Source organism: Tenrec ecaudatus, chromosome X, assembly GCF_050624435.1.
Source record: "Tenrec ecaudatus isolate mTenEca1 chromosome X, mTenEca1.hap1, whole genome shotgun sequence".
NCBI classification, from domain to species: domain Eukaryota; kingdom Metazoa; phylum Chordata; class Mammalia; order Afrosoricida; family Tenrecidae; genus Tenrec; species Tenrec ecaudatus.
The window spans coordinates 54,069,703-54,082,428 of record NC_134548.1 but is presented as its reverse complement, the minus strand read 5'-3'; the positions used below and the strand labels follow the sequence as shown (position 1 = coordinate 54,082,428).

General features: G+C 40.0%; 1 protein-coding gene and 1 non-coding gene across 3 annotated transcripts in view; both read left to right on the top strand.

Moving 5' to 3' along the window:
* The window catches only part of SYN1 (synapsin I), a 54,116-nt gene that overhangs the window by 14,226 nt on the left and 27,164 nt on the right, over window positions 1-12,726 (top strand). The gene's annotated exons all lie outside the window — the stretch shown is intronic.
* LOC142435473 (small nucleolar RNA SNORA48) lies at window positions 9,740-9,883 on the top strand. Its single transcript, XR_012781523.1, has one exon. It is a non-coding gene; the product is annotated as a small nucleolar RNA SNORA48 (small nucleolar RNA).

Sequence of the window (12,726 nt, the reverse complement as noted above, 5' to 3'; positions counted from 1 at the left end):
AATTAAGAATACTAATAGCCCTGGTGGTGCAGCGGTTAAGTGCTTGTTTACTAACCAAAACGTGGTGGTTTGAACCAAACCTTTCAGCTGCTCTGCAGGAAAAACTTGAAGCAATCTGCTTCTCTAAAGATTATAGGCTTGGACACCTTATGAGGCAGCTCTACTCTGTTCTATAGAGTCACTATGAGTTGAAATTAGCTTGATGACAATGAGTTTGGGGTATGCTTTGAATTATATCTGTTAGTGAGAATCATTATTATTATTCCAACTGATGTTACAAATAATTAAAAATATTAAGTTAATTATTACTAATCTAAATCATAAGTACTACAATTATGAATTTGATTTTAGTTACAAATGCAAATTATATAACTAGTAAATGCCATAAACTTTTACAGATAATTTTGTAAGTGTTCACCAATGGTAAAATTACACTTACTTCTTATGTTAGACAGGGTTCTCTAGAGAAAGACCAGAACAGTTGTGATTAGATAGATAGAGATATATACAGCATAAATGGATATAACAGCTAATTAATCCACGCAGTAGTACAGAGGGCTCAGTTCAACTCATTTCCGAGAAACAGTTAATATACTGGAAGTCCCTCAACTCATGAGGGCTGCTGAGTCCAAGGTCAAGGAAGCAAACAGCTCAGTCTTCCATAGAGCAATGCAGGTAGTCCAGCCAGAGGTAGCAAACAGCAGGGTGGGTCATGTCAGTAGCCAGCTAGATGACAGGATACAACAGTCCCAAGCTCAAGCAATGCATACACCAGCAGTGTGGTGAAGCAGGTCTGAAAGGAACCTCAAGCTCTAGTGACACGATCCCTAGGTTGGGTGTCCCACCATAGTGTAGTTCACAAGTTGAGGCAGAGAACTAGCTAAAGCAGCAGCACGCTGGTCTGATCACCAGAAAGCAAGGGACAGAGGGGTGGGGGTTGTCGAGCCATTTATCTCTTTGCCCTCCAAACAAACTGTGACCTTATCAATCCCTCGTGCTCCTATTGGCTAGGTTGGCACAATAAACCTATCTATCACAGTCCACCTCTTGCCAACTTGGCACCTGTATACAATTCTTTAGCCATATATAATTTCTAGACATTAATGAAATTGCACTTACACCTAACATCATACACGAACAAAGGAAAGATAATCAATAAACACATATGGAGAAGATAACCTGATAATCACAAACCTTGCCTTTGCAATGGATCATGTGGTCTTAACTGATAGGCAGAACTACCTTCGTCTATTACCCATTCTGTATTACCTTTGCCCTTGGTCAGCATCTCAGCTGGTTGTGGTTGTTTGCCTGGTGGGGTGACCCAGACCTTAATTCAGAAGGGTCTGGGTCATTAGATGTCCTATCAGGATTGGGTTGCTGTAGTTTACCATTTACTTTAATCACGGGGTATGGGAGAACTAAGAGACAGCCTATGGAATCTCCTGGATTCCAGACATGTTCTTCTTTACCTCCATTATGTAGCTCCAGTCCAACTTCTCCTTGGTAATCAGGATCAATCACACAACTCAGTGCAGTGACACCCTTCCTGACCTGTTGATCCAAAGGCATGAGAAGCCCAAAGTGGCCAGGGGGCATTCTCAGCTGCCAGTTCAGTGGAATCCATGCTGTGTTTTCAGGTGGGAGAGTTCCTTCTTTCAGGACCAGGACCTCCAGGTCTGAAGCACACACATTGGGTTGCTGGGACAGGAAGCAAAAATGCTGCAAGAGGATCACTAGGAGTAATAGTGAGTGGCACACTCCAGCTTTCACCCCTTGGTTCCTGGACCCATGAATCCTGGCTATTGGAGACACAGCATCATATATTGGCCGCTGGTTTAGAACATATACAGCCTCCTGGAGAACATTACCCCGGCCCCACAAGTTGTTGCCACCTAGCTGGTGGTGTAATTGTATCTTTAGGTGGCCATTCCATTGTTCTATCAAGCCAGCTGCTTCAGGGTGATGAGGAACATGATACGACCAGTGGATTCTATGGGCATGGACCCATTGCCACACTGCATTTGCTGTGAAGTGAGTTCCTTGATCTGAAGCAATGCTGTGTGGGATGCCATGCTGGTGGTTGAGGTACTCTGTGAGTCCATAAATGGTAGTTTTGGCAGAAGCATTGCATGCAGGGAAGGCAAATCCATATCCAGAGTAGATGTCTGTTCCTGTAAGAACAAAACACTGCCCTATCCATGATGGAAGTGGTCTTATGTAATTAATCTGCCACCAAGTTGCCAGTTGATCTCCCCGAGGAATGGTCCCATATTTTGGACTCAATGTTGGCTTCTGCTGATGGCAGAAGGGGCACTCAGCAGTGGCAGTGGCCAAGTCAGCCTTGGTGAGTGGAAGTCCATGTTGCTGTGCCCATGCATAACCTCCATCCCTGCCACCATGTCCACTTTGTTCATGTGCCCATTGGGCAATGACAGGAGTGGTGGAGGAAAGAGGAGGACCAGTCTCCACAGTATGTGTCATCTTATCCACTTGAGTGTTAAAGTCCTTCTCTTCAGAGATAACCTTTTAGTGAATGTCACATGAGACATGATTAGCTTTACTGTCTTGGCCCATCCAGAGAGGTTTATCCACAAACCTCTTCCCCACACCTCCTTATCACCAATTTTCCAATCATGTTTGTTCCAATTCCCTGACCTATCAGCCAAGCCATTAGCCACAGCCCATGAATCAGTATGCAGCCTCACATCTGGCCATTTTTCCTTATATGCAAACTGAACGGCCAGGTGCACTGCTCGAAGTTCTGCCCATTGGGAGGGCTTCCCTTCACCACTGTCCTTCCGAGAGATCCCAGACAGGGGCTGTAGTACTGTTGCTAATAATAAGTATGCTAATTTATACATTGAATTACAATTAAATGTCAAGATTGACCCAATATTACCAACTTCATTATTAAATAAACGTTGTTACCAACATTACAAATATTTATCAGTGTTACAAGTTGTGGTTACCGATACAAGTTAACAGTGTGTTATGAAGTAAGTTTACTGTTGCTGCAACCCAAGTGTTAAAAGTTCTCATCTATCACTTTTTCTTTAAATAGTATCTTATTGTATCTTTGTTGCAAGCTTACACAGTAAATTAGGCTCCCTGCATTTAATAATTTCTATAGGAATTGTTCAGCGACACTGGTTACATTTTTTTCACCAAGTGTCAGCATTCTTATTATTTCCATTCTGGTTGTTCTATTCCCGCTATTCTAGTTCTCCTTCACAAACACCCATTCCTTCTCAACATGCTTTAGCATAAATATTGACTATTTATTCTCATTATTTATTCTCCTCTTTGCTTTAGAGTAAATGTTGACTCGTATTGATCCAATATACAGCAGAACAAAACACTGCTGGGTCCTGTGTCATCCTCACAATCGCTTGAACCCATTGTTTGAATCTGTTTGAACTCATTGTTGCAGCCACTGTGAAAATCCATCTCATTGAAGGTCTTCCTATTTTGTTGCTAACACTCTGCTTTATCAACAATGATGTCCTTCTCTAGGGACTGGACCCTCTTGATAACATCAAAAATATATGAGACAACGTCTTGTGATTCTCAGTTCCAAGAAGCATTATGACTACTTTGACCAAGACAATTTGTTCATTCTTCTGGCAGGCCATGGTATTTTCAATATTCTTCACCAACACCATACTGCAATTCTTCTCTAATCTTCCTGATTTACTGTCCAGTGTTTGCATACATACGAAGCCCTTGAAAACACCTTGGCTTGGGTCGGGTGGACCTTGGTCCTCAAAGTGACATATTTGCTTTTTAACACTTTAAAGGGATTTTCTGCCGCATATTTGCCCAATGCAATATGCTGTTCGATTTCTTGTCTGCTGCTTCTGTGGATGTTGATTGTGGATCCAAATAAAATTAATTCTTGTACCACTTCAACCTTTTCTCCATTATCATTATATTGCTTATTGGCACAATTGAGAAGACTTTTATTTTCTTAATGTTGAGTTGTAATCAATACTGAAGGCTGCATTTTGTAATCTTCATCAATAAGCACATCAAGTCGTCTTCACTTTCAGCAATCAAAATTGCATCTTCTACATATCACAGCTTGTTAATGGGTCTTCCTCCAATCCTGATGATCCACTCTTTATAGAGGCCAGCTTCTTGGATTATTGGCTGAGCATAAATTGCATAAGTATGATCAAAGGATATAACCATGATACACAACTATCGGAGTGACTGCCTCTTGTTCTATGTATAAGTTCTACATGAGCACACTCAAAGGTTCTGGATTTCCTATTCTTTGCAATGTTATACATAATTTATTATGATCTGCACAGTTGAACGCCTTTGAATAGTCACTAAAACATAAACATCTTGCTGGGATTCTTTGCTTTCAGTTCCATCTGACATGGGCAATTCCATGCCCTCTCTGAATCCAGCTTGAATTTTGGCAGTTCCCTGTGCAAACATTTTTAAATTATCTTCAGTAACACTTCAGTTACATACAATATTAATTATATTGTTAGATAATTTCTATATTTTGTTGGATTGCCTTTCTTTGGAATAAGCACAAATATGGAGATTTTCCAGTTGGTTAGCCAAGTAATTGTCTTCCAAATTTCTTGACATAGACTAATGAGTCCTCTCAGTGCTTCATCCATTTGTTGTTGAAACATCTCAATTAGTATCTCATTTCTTGAAGCCTTGTTTTTCATGAGTACCTTCAGTGTCGCTTGGACTTCTTCCTTCAATATCATTAGTTCTTGTCTTACGTTATCTCCTGGTGTGATTGAATGTGGACCAATTCTTTTTTGGTACAGTGACTCTGTGTATTCCTTCCATCGTCTTTTGATACTTCCTAAACTATTCAATATTTTGCCCATAGGACACAGTGTAACTGGAGGCTTGCATGGTTTTCTTTAGTTCTTTCTGCTAAAAAATTCTAATCATGTCTTTTGCTCTTGGTTTTCTAATTTTAGATCTTTGGACACCTCATCAGATGCTTTTCTTCATCTTCTCAAGCGTCCCTTTGAAACTTTCTGTTTCATCATTTCTCCATTTGCTTTAGCTACTCTACGTTCAAGAGCAAGTTTCAATCTCTCTCTCTCTCTCTCTCTCTCTCTCTCTCTCTCTCTCTCTCTGTCTGTCTCTCTGTCTCTTTTGACGTCTATTTTAGTCTTTTATTCCTTCCCTGTTTTTTAAATGACCACTTGCTTTCTTCAGGTATGATGTCTTCAATGTTATCCCCAAACTTGTCTGGCTGTTAGTGTTCATTGCAATAAGTGGGTTTTTGAGGTGATCTGTACACAGGTCATATTTTGACTCTCCAATACACTTACTTTAATCGTCTTCAGTTTCAACTTGAATTTCTATATGAACCATTGATGGTTTTGCAGCCAACCCTTGGCCTTATTCTGATCAATGATATTAAACTTCTCCATCATGTCTTGACAAATCAAATGTAATCAATGTGATCCCTGGATATTCCATCTGACGAGGTCCATGAGTACAGTCTGTTTGTATGGTTGAAAAGATATTTGCAATGAATAAATTTTTGGTTTTGCAAAATTCTGTCATGTGATCTCCAGCTTCATTTCTATCACGAAGACCATATTTTCCAACTACTGATCTTTCTTTGCTTACAACTTTTGCATTCTAATAACCAGTAATTATCAATGCATCTTGATTGTATTTTTGATTAATTTCAGATGGGTAAAAATCTTAAATTTCTTCATCTTTTGCATTAGTGGTTAGTGTATAAATTTAAATAACAGTTATATTAAATTAATATTACCTTATAACTGTAATTCAGGATAGATCTTGAAATGTTATTTTTGGAATCCAGGGCGAATGATTCCTTCAGGACCAGTGGTGTGAGTGGCGATACTGGGAGCGAAGAGGGAGAGTGGGTTTGAAAGGGAAAACTGATTACAAGGATCTACATGTGAACTCCTCCCTGGGGGACGGACAACAGAAAAGTGGGTGAAGGGAGACATCGGACAGAGAAAGATATGACAAAATATAATTTATAAATTATCAAAGGTTCATGAGGGAGAAGGGAGCAGGGAGGGAGGGGGGAAATTGAGGAGCTGATGCCAGGGGCTTAAGTGGAGAGCAAATGTTTTGAGAATGATGAGGGCAATGAATGTACAAATGTGCTTGACACAATTGATGTATGTCTGGATTGTGATCAGAGTTGTATGAGCCCCTAATAAAACGATTAAAAAAATAAATACTTATGTAAAAAATGTTATTTTTGACACTGAATGTGATGCAATTTCTCTTCAATTTTTCATTCCTGGCATAGTAGATCATATGATTGTTTGTTTCAAAATGATCAGTACCAATCCATTTTAGCTCATTTATATGTTTATTTTACTTTCGATGACATCCAAATTTCCTAGGGTTCTACTTGATGAATCCAGTGTTCTGATTATTAATGGATGTTTGCAGCTGTTTCTTCTCGCTTGGAGTCATGGCGCCTCAGCGAATGCAGGTCCTGAAAGCTTCCCTCCATCAGTGTCATTAAAGCCGCTCTACTTTGAGGAGGCAGCTCGTCGGTAGTTTTAGTGTCTTTCAACCCGAGAAACCATTTTCTGGCATGCTATCAAACAATGTACTAATATGTTTCTGGCTTTCTATATTTTTTGGAAGTAGATTACCATCTCTTCCTTCCTAGTCTGTCTTAGTCTGGAAGTGCCACTGACGTCCCTTCACCATGGGTGATCCTGCTGGTATTTGGAATAGCAACAACAGTAGCACACAAGTCACTACAGTGTGGCAAACTGGTCATCACGTGCTGGTTCTCAGTCTGTAGGTTGTCGTTTTACTCTTTGGATGAGCATAAGTATTTAACTTTTCTGAGATCCCAGTTATGTAATTGGTTTCTCGTATCCCTTGCATTTATTACTTCTTTTACCTAGTAGTTTTTAAAGCAGGGTGTAATTCAATTTCCAGGTGTTTGATTTCCCCCCTTGATCTTCCTATTGTTGGCTTCTAATTTTATAGAATTCTAATCTAAAAAGATGCTTTCTAGTATTTTGGTGTTTTAAAATTTATTGAGCCTTGTTCTGTGGTTCAAAACATGGTCTATTCTGGAGACTGTTTCATGTGCACCGGAAAATAATGCATTTTGTACTGCTGTTGACTTGACATAGTTGGTTGATTGTGTTGTTTAGACCTTCAGTATCTTATTGAGTTTCTTTTTAGTGTGTGTGGTATTAATGGTTTCTTTGTTCCATATATTTTTCTGTACTGAGTTCATTTTGTTAACAGATTTTCTTATCATTTCCTTCAATGATGCTGTTTCAGTGTTTAATAAAACTTTGTGATTTTCTTCTTTTTATTTTAATAACATTTATTACTTTCCCTTGAGGATGCCATGCCATTTATTATCATCTTCCTAAGGTTAAAACAGCTCATTTTATCTTGATACCATTCCACTCCACTTGCAAGTTCTATAATATCATTCATTCTTTCTGTTTGTGTTGCAATGATAATTTACAAATGGACATTGGTGATTCTCTTCTTTTCAGTCATGTCGTTCTGAAGTTCCATTGAGTGTACTCTGACTCATTGTGACCCTATGTACAACATCACAAAACATTGCCTGGCCCCTCATCATCTCCACAATGGTTGTGTTTCAGCACATGGTAACAGCCACTGTGTTAATACAGCTTGTTGAGGGTCTTTCTCTTTTTGCTGACCCTCTGCTTTCCCAACCACCATGTATTATATCAGCGACAGATCTCTTCTGATGCTATGTCCAAAGTTTGTGTGAGGAAGTCTCGTCATCCTTGCTTCTAAGGAGCATTCTAGCTGTCTTTCTTCCAAGACAGATTTGTTTGTCCTTCTGGCAGTCTGTGGTACTTTCAATGTTCCTTACTAACACCATAATTCAAATACATCATCATTGTCTAATTTTTACATACATATGAGGTGAAGGAAAATACCATGACTTGAGTCAGATACACACCTTAGATCTCAACATGACAATATCCTTGCTCTTTTGTAGCTTAAAGAGGTCTTGGGCAGCAGGTATGCCCAGTGCAACACATCATTTGATTTCTTGACTGCTGCTTCCATGAGCATTGTTTGTGTATTCTAGCAAAATGAAATCCTTGACAGCTTGAGTATTTTCTCCATTTATCATGATGTTGTCCATTGGCCCAGTTGTGAAGATTTTTGTCTTCGTTACATTGAGTTGTAATCCATACTGAAAGTTGCAGTCCTTGATCTTCGTCAACAAGTGCTTCAAAGTCCTCCTCGCTTTCAGCAAATTTGTGTCATCTGTATATCACAGGTCATCAAAGAGCCTTCCTCTGCTCCTGCTACTATGTCCTTCTTCATCTAGTACAGCTTCTTGCATTATTCGCTCAGCATACATATTGAATAAGTATAGTGAAAGGATACATTCATAATACATACTTTTCCTCATTTTAAACCACACACCACTGTATTGCTTTGTTCAAACAACTACCTCTTGGTCCATGAACAGGTTCCACATGAACACAATGAAATGTTCTAGAATTCCCGTTCCTCTCAATTTTATCTGTAGTTTGTTATGCTCCACACAGTCTGCTGCTTTTGCATAGTCAATAAAACACAAAGAAACCTCTTTGATCTACTTTCAGCCAAGATCCATCTGACATCTGCAGTGACATTCCTCATGCCACCTCCTCTTCTGAGTCCAGCTTATACTTCTGGCGGCTCCCTGTTGTTGTACTCCTGCAGCCATTTAAAAAAATTATCTTCAGCAAAATTTTACTTGCATATGATATTGTTAGATAATTTCCATATTTGTCTCCTTCATATTTGTTGGATCACCTTTCTTTGGAGTGGGGCTCAAATATGGATTTATTCCACTTGGCTGGCCAGGTTGTCCATAGAATCCTTAAATGTTGCAATTTGGGGCTTGAAGTTTTTCTTCAATTCTTTCAGCTTGAGATATGCTGAGTGTTTTTATCTTTTGGTTTTCGAGGTCTAAGTCTTTAGATGCCTCCTCAAGATGTTTTACTTTGTCTCCTCAAGCTGCCCTTAGAAATTTATGTTCAGCTCTTTCACTTCATCATTCCTTCCATTTGCTTTAGCAACCCTAAATTCAAGAGCAAGTTTCAGTGTCTCTCCTCACATTCACATTGGTCTGTTCTTTTCTCTCTCTCTTTTTAGTGACCCTTTACGTCCTGTATGTGTGTCATCCCACAACTCATCTGGTCTTTAGTTGTTAGTGTTTAATGCTTCAAATCTGTTCCTGCAATGTTCTCTAAATTCAGGTGGAATGTACTCAAGGTCATATTTTGGCTCATATAGACTTCATGGTACTAAAAAAGATGGTGGCTGAAGAGAGAATAAAAACAAAAAAGAAGAGAGAAACAAAGTGGGGGGAAGGAAGACTAAGAAGAATGAAAAAAATTAAAGGAAAGATTAACATAATACTGCCAAAATGTTGGCCTTCAAGCATGACTGCATGGGAATGCAGCACTCATGCTAGGGGAGTGTACACCTCTGGTCAGGGAAGGATGTGGTGTGTGCTGCTAGCTCTGGAAAGAGCACCTTCCTGATAGGGCATGGGGTGGAGAAAGGAAAGGGGTAAGGGAAGAGGAAGGAGAGAAAAAGGAAAGTCAAAAATGAAAAATGAAGTAAAAGAAGAACTAGGAAGAAAGATAAAGAACAGAAAAGAGATAAGCTTGCTGAAGACAAATGTGTGCATTAGCAAATGTGGCAAAGAAAGCTGATGGTGTCCAACTATGAAAAGATATAGCTCCCCTGGCTGTGGGCAAAGAGACCCCTGATTGGTGGTGGTGCTCTTATCTCAGTCAGGGGCAGAGCAGACTGGCAACCCTTTGTTCATCCTAGCTTGATGCCCAGATCGTGGCCAGAGCTGTTTCATGCCTAGGGCACATTAAAAAAAAAAGTAGCAACGAAAAGATATAGCATCTGGGGTCTTAAAGGCTTGAAGGTGAAGAAGTGGCCATCTAGTTCAGAAGTTACAAAACCCACATGGAAGAAACACACCAGCCTGTGTGTTCACGAGGTATCGAAGGGATCAGGTATCAAGCATCAAAGAACAAAAAAACTTATCATAGTGACTGAGGAGTGCGGAGTGGGGACCCAAAGCCCATTTGTAGGCCACTGGACATCCCCTTACAGAAGGGTCTCAGGGAGGAGACGAGCCAGTCAGGGTGCGATGTAGCAACGATGAACCATACAACTTTCCTCTAGTTCCTAAATACTTCCTCCCCCTCCCCAACTATCATGATCCCAATTCTGCCTTACAAATCTGGCTAGACAAGAGGATGTATACTGGTACAGATAGGAACTGGAAAGGCAGGGAATCCAGGGTGAATGATCCCTTCAGGACCAGTGGTGTAAGTGGCGATACTGGGAGGGTAGAGGGAGGATGGGTTGGAAAGGGGGAACCAATTACAAGGATCTACATGTGACCTCCTCCCTGGGGGACGGACAACAGAAAAGTGGGTGAAAGAAGACGTCGGACAGGGCAAGATATGACAAAATAATAATTAATAAATTATCAAGGGTTCGTGGGCGGGGGAGCTGGGAGGGAAGGGAAAGATGAGGAGCTGATGCCAGGGCTTAGGTGGAGAGCAAATGTTTTGAGAATGATGAGGGCAATGAATGTACAAATGTGCTTTACACAATTGATGTATGTATTGATTGCCGTAAGAGTTGTATGAGCCCTTAATAAAACGATTAAAAATGTAAAAACAAAACAAAAAGAACAGAAAAAACGTGGCACAGCACTGGCAGGCTGGAGGAAGAAGTAACTGGCTGCCAGGTGGGTGTGGGTGGGAAGGCCTATTTCTGGCCCCTGGTCTCCTAAATGTTGTGCAGAATAAAGAGGGAGGTCACATCTCTCTGGTCATCAGTATGGGTGCTAGTGTAGTCCTGGACAAGTGGAGCCAGTTATCTGGTCCTTCCTCTAGTGGAACACTGCTTGCAATAATTCAAAATAGATGTACTATGCCAGCTATCTGTTGACCAATTCTGGTTCAGTTTCCACTCATCTCTTCCTCTTTGTGTCAGTTAGTTGATGTGCTTCTTTATCTTTGAGAGGCTCTGGGTTCCAAGAGTCTCACTGTATCCATTTTACTTGGTTTCTAAAGTCTTTGTTGTAGAAGGTCTAGATAATGTCATCTCCTAGCACGCTATCTTGGATCCTCTTTCTGTTTCAGCACTTTGAAAATGCTAACCCACTGACTCTGGCCTCCATGGCTTCTGGTGAGAAATAAGGTTTTAGTCTTACAAGGTTTTTAGTATCTAAAGAAAGGAAAGTGGTGGTTCTTGTCTTCTGTATTGAGACTACCGTAGGTTTGATTCTCAGACAAAGATTCTCAAGCACAGTCACCAGATGGCTGCCAGCAGAGTCTTGTGTGTTGCTCTATTGCCTAGCAGATTTCAGCAAGGCTTCCAGACTAAGATGGATGAGGAATAAAGGCCTACTGATCTACTTCCAAAAAATGACCTTGGGATCATAATCTGATTCCATTGACCATGGGATTGCCAGGAGATGGGGCCTAGTCAATGGCAGTTAACAACAGCACATGATGAGTCATTTCCTTTTTACTAGTTAAAAATCTTCTGGTTTTGCCTTTCAAAGGTTTTCTCGTGAGATATTTAGGTATGGATCTCTTTGAGCTTATCCCAGTTAATGTTCAGTGGGTTTATTTGATGTTCAGATTAATTCGATGTTTTTTTTGTCAAATTTGGTGAGTTTTCAGTCCCTTTTTCTTCAAATATACTTTCTGGACTCTCCATCTCCCTCTCTTTCTCCTCTAGTCTCCTCTTCTCCCCTTCCAGGAGTCCCATTATGTTCGATGGTGTTCCACAGGTCTTTGAGTCTCTGTTCATTTTTGTTCACTATTTTTTACCTCATAGTGAATAATCTCAATGAACTTATCTCCATTTTCATTGATTCTGTCCTCTGCTAAATTAAATCTGCTAGATTAACTAATTTTTTAAGCTATTGCATTTTTCAATTCTAAAATTTCTTTTTACTTTTTAGAGAATTTGCTTGTATTCTCTTTATTGATATTCTGTATTTGTTAAGATACCATTCTTGAAAAAGAGATATCATTCTTGTGCTGTGCTTTCATTCTTTAGGTGTGGTTTACTTTCCTCCTTTGAAAATACCTCAGACAGGTGATTGATAATCTGTGCTTAGTAAGCTAAGCCTCCTCAGGAACTTTCTATTTGATGGACTTTTTTTCTGTGTGTGATCCATACTTTATTTTTTCTGTGCATGTATCATAATTTTTTAGTGAAAGTTAGGCATTTTAATTACTTGAAGTGAAAATTTTGAAAACCAGAGCCTCTCTCTCTGCTTTTGGTTTAGGGCCTTTTCTGGACTCAGCATATAAAATCTGTATGCTTTGTTGTATCTGACCATCGAAGTCTCTGCTTCATTAGCTTAGTGGTTAGCTAATAATTCGAGTTTTTTTTAATACCTGGAGCCAATAAATTTTTTATTTTACTTTGCATGTTGCGGGTACTTTCAATGCTCGGACAACTTGCAGCTCTGCCTAAGCCTTCCCTTCCTGCTTGTACAGTTTGAAGGTCAGCAGAGCTGAGACATTAGGATCTTCTTTGGTCTCACCTGAGATTCACACAACCCTGGTGGTGCACATGGCTCTACACTTATTTGGGAGCCTCTAGTTTCCTAGAAAGGTGCCCTAGTGGCACAGAGAGCTACACATTGGGCTGCTATCCAGTAGGTCAGTAGTTCAAAAG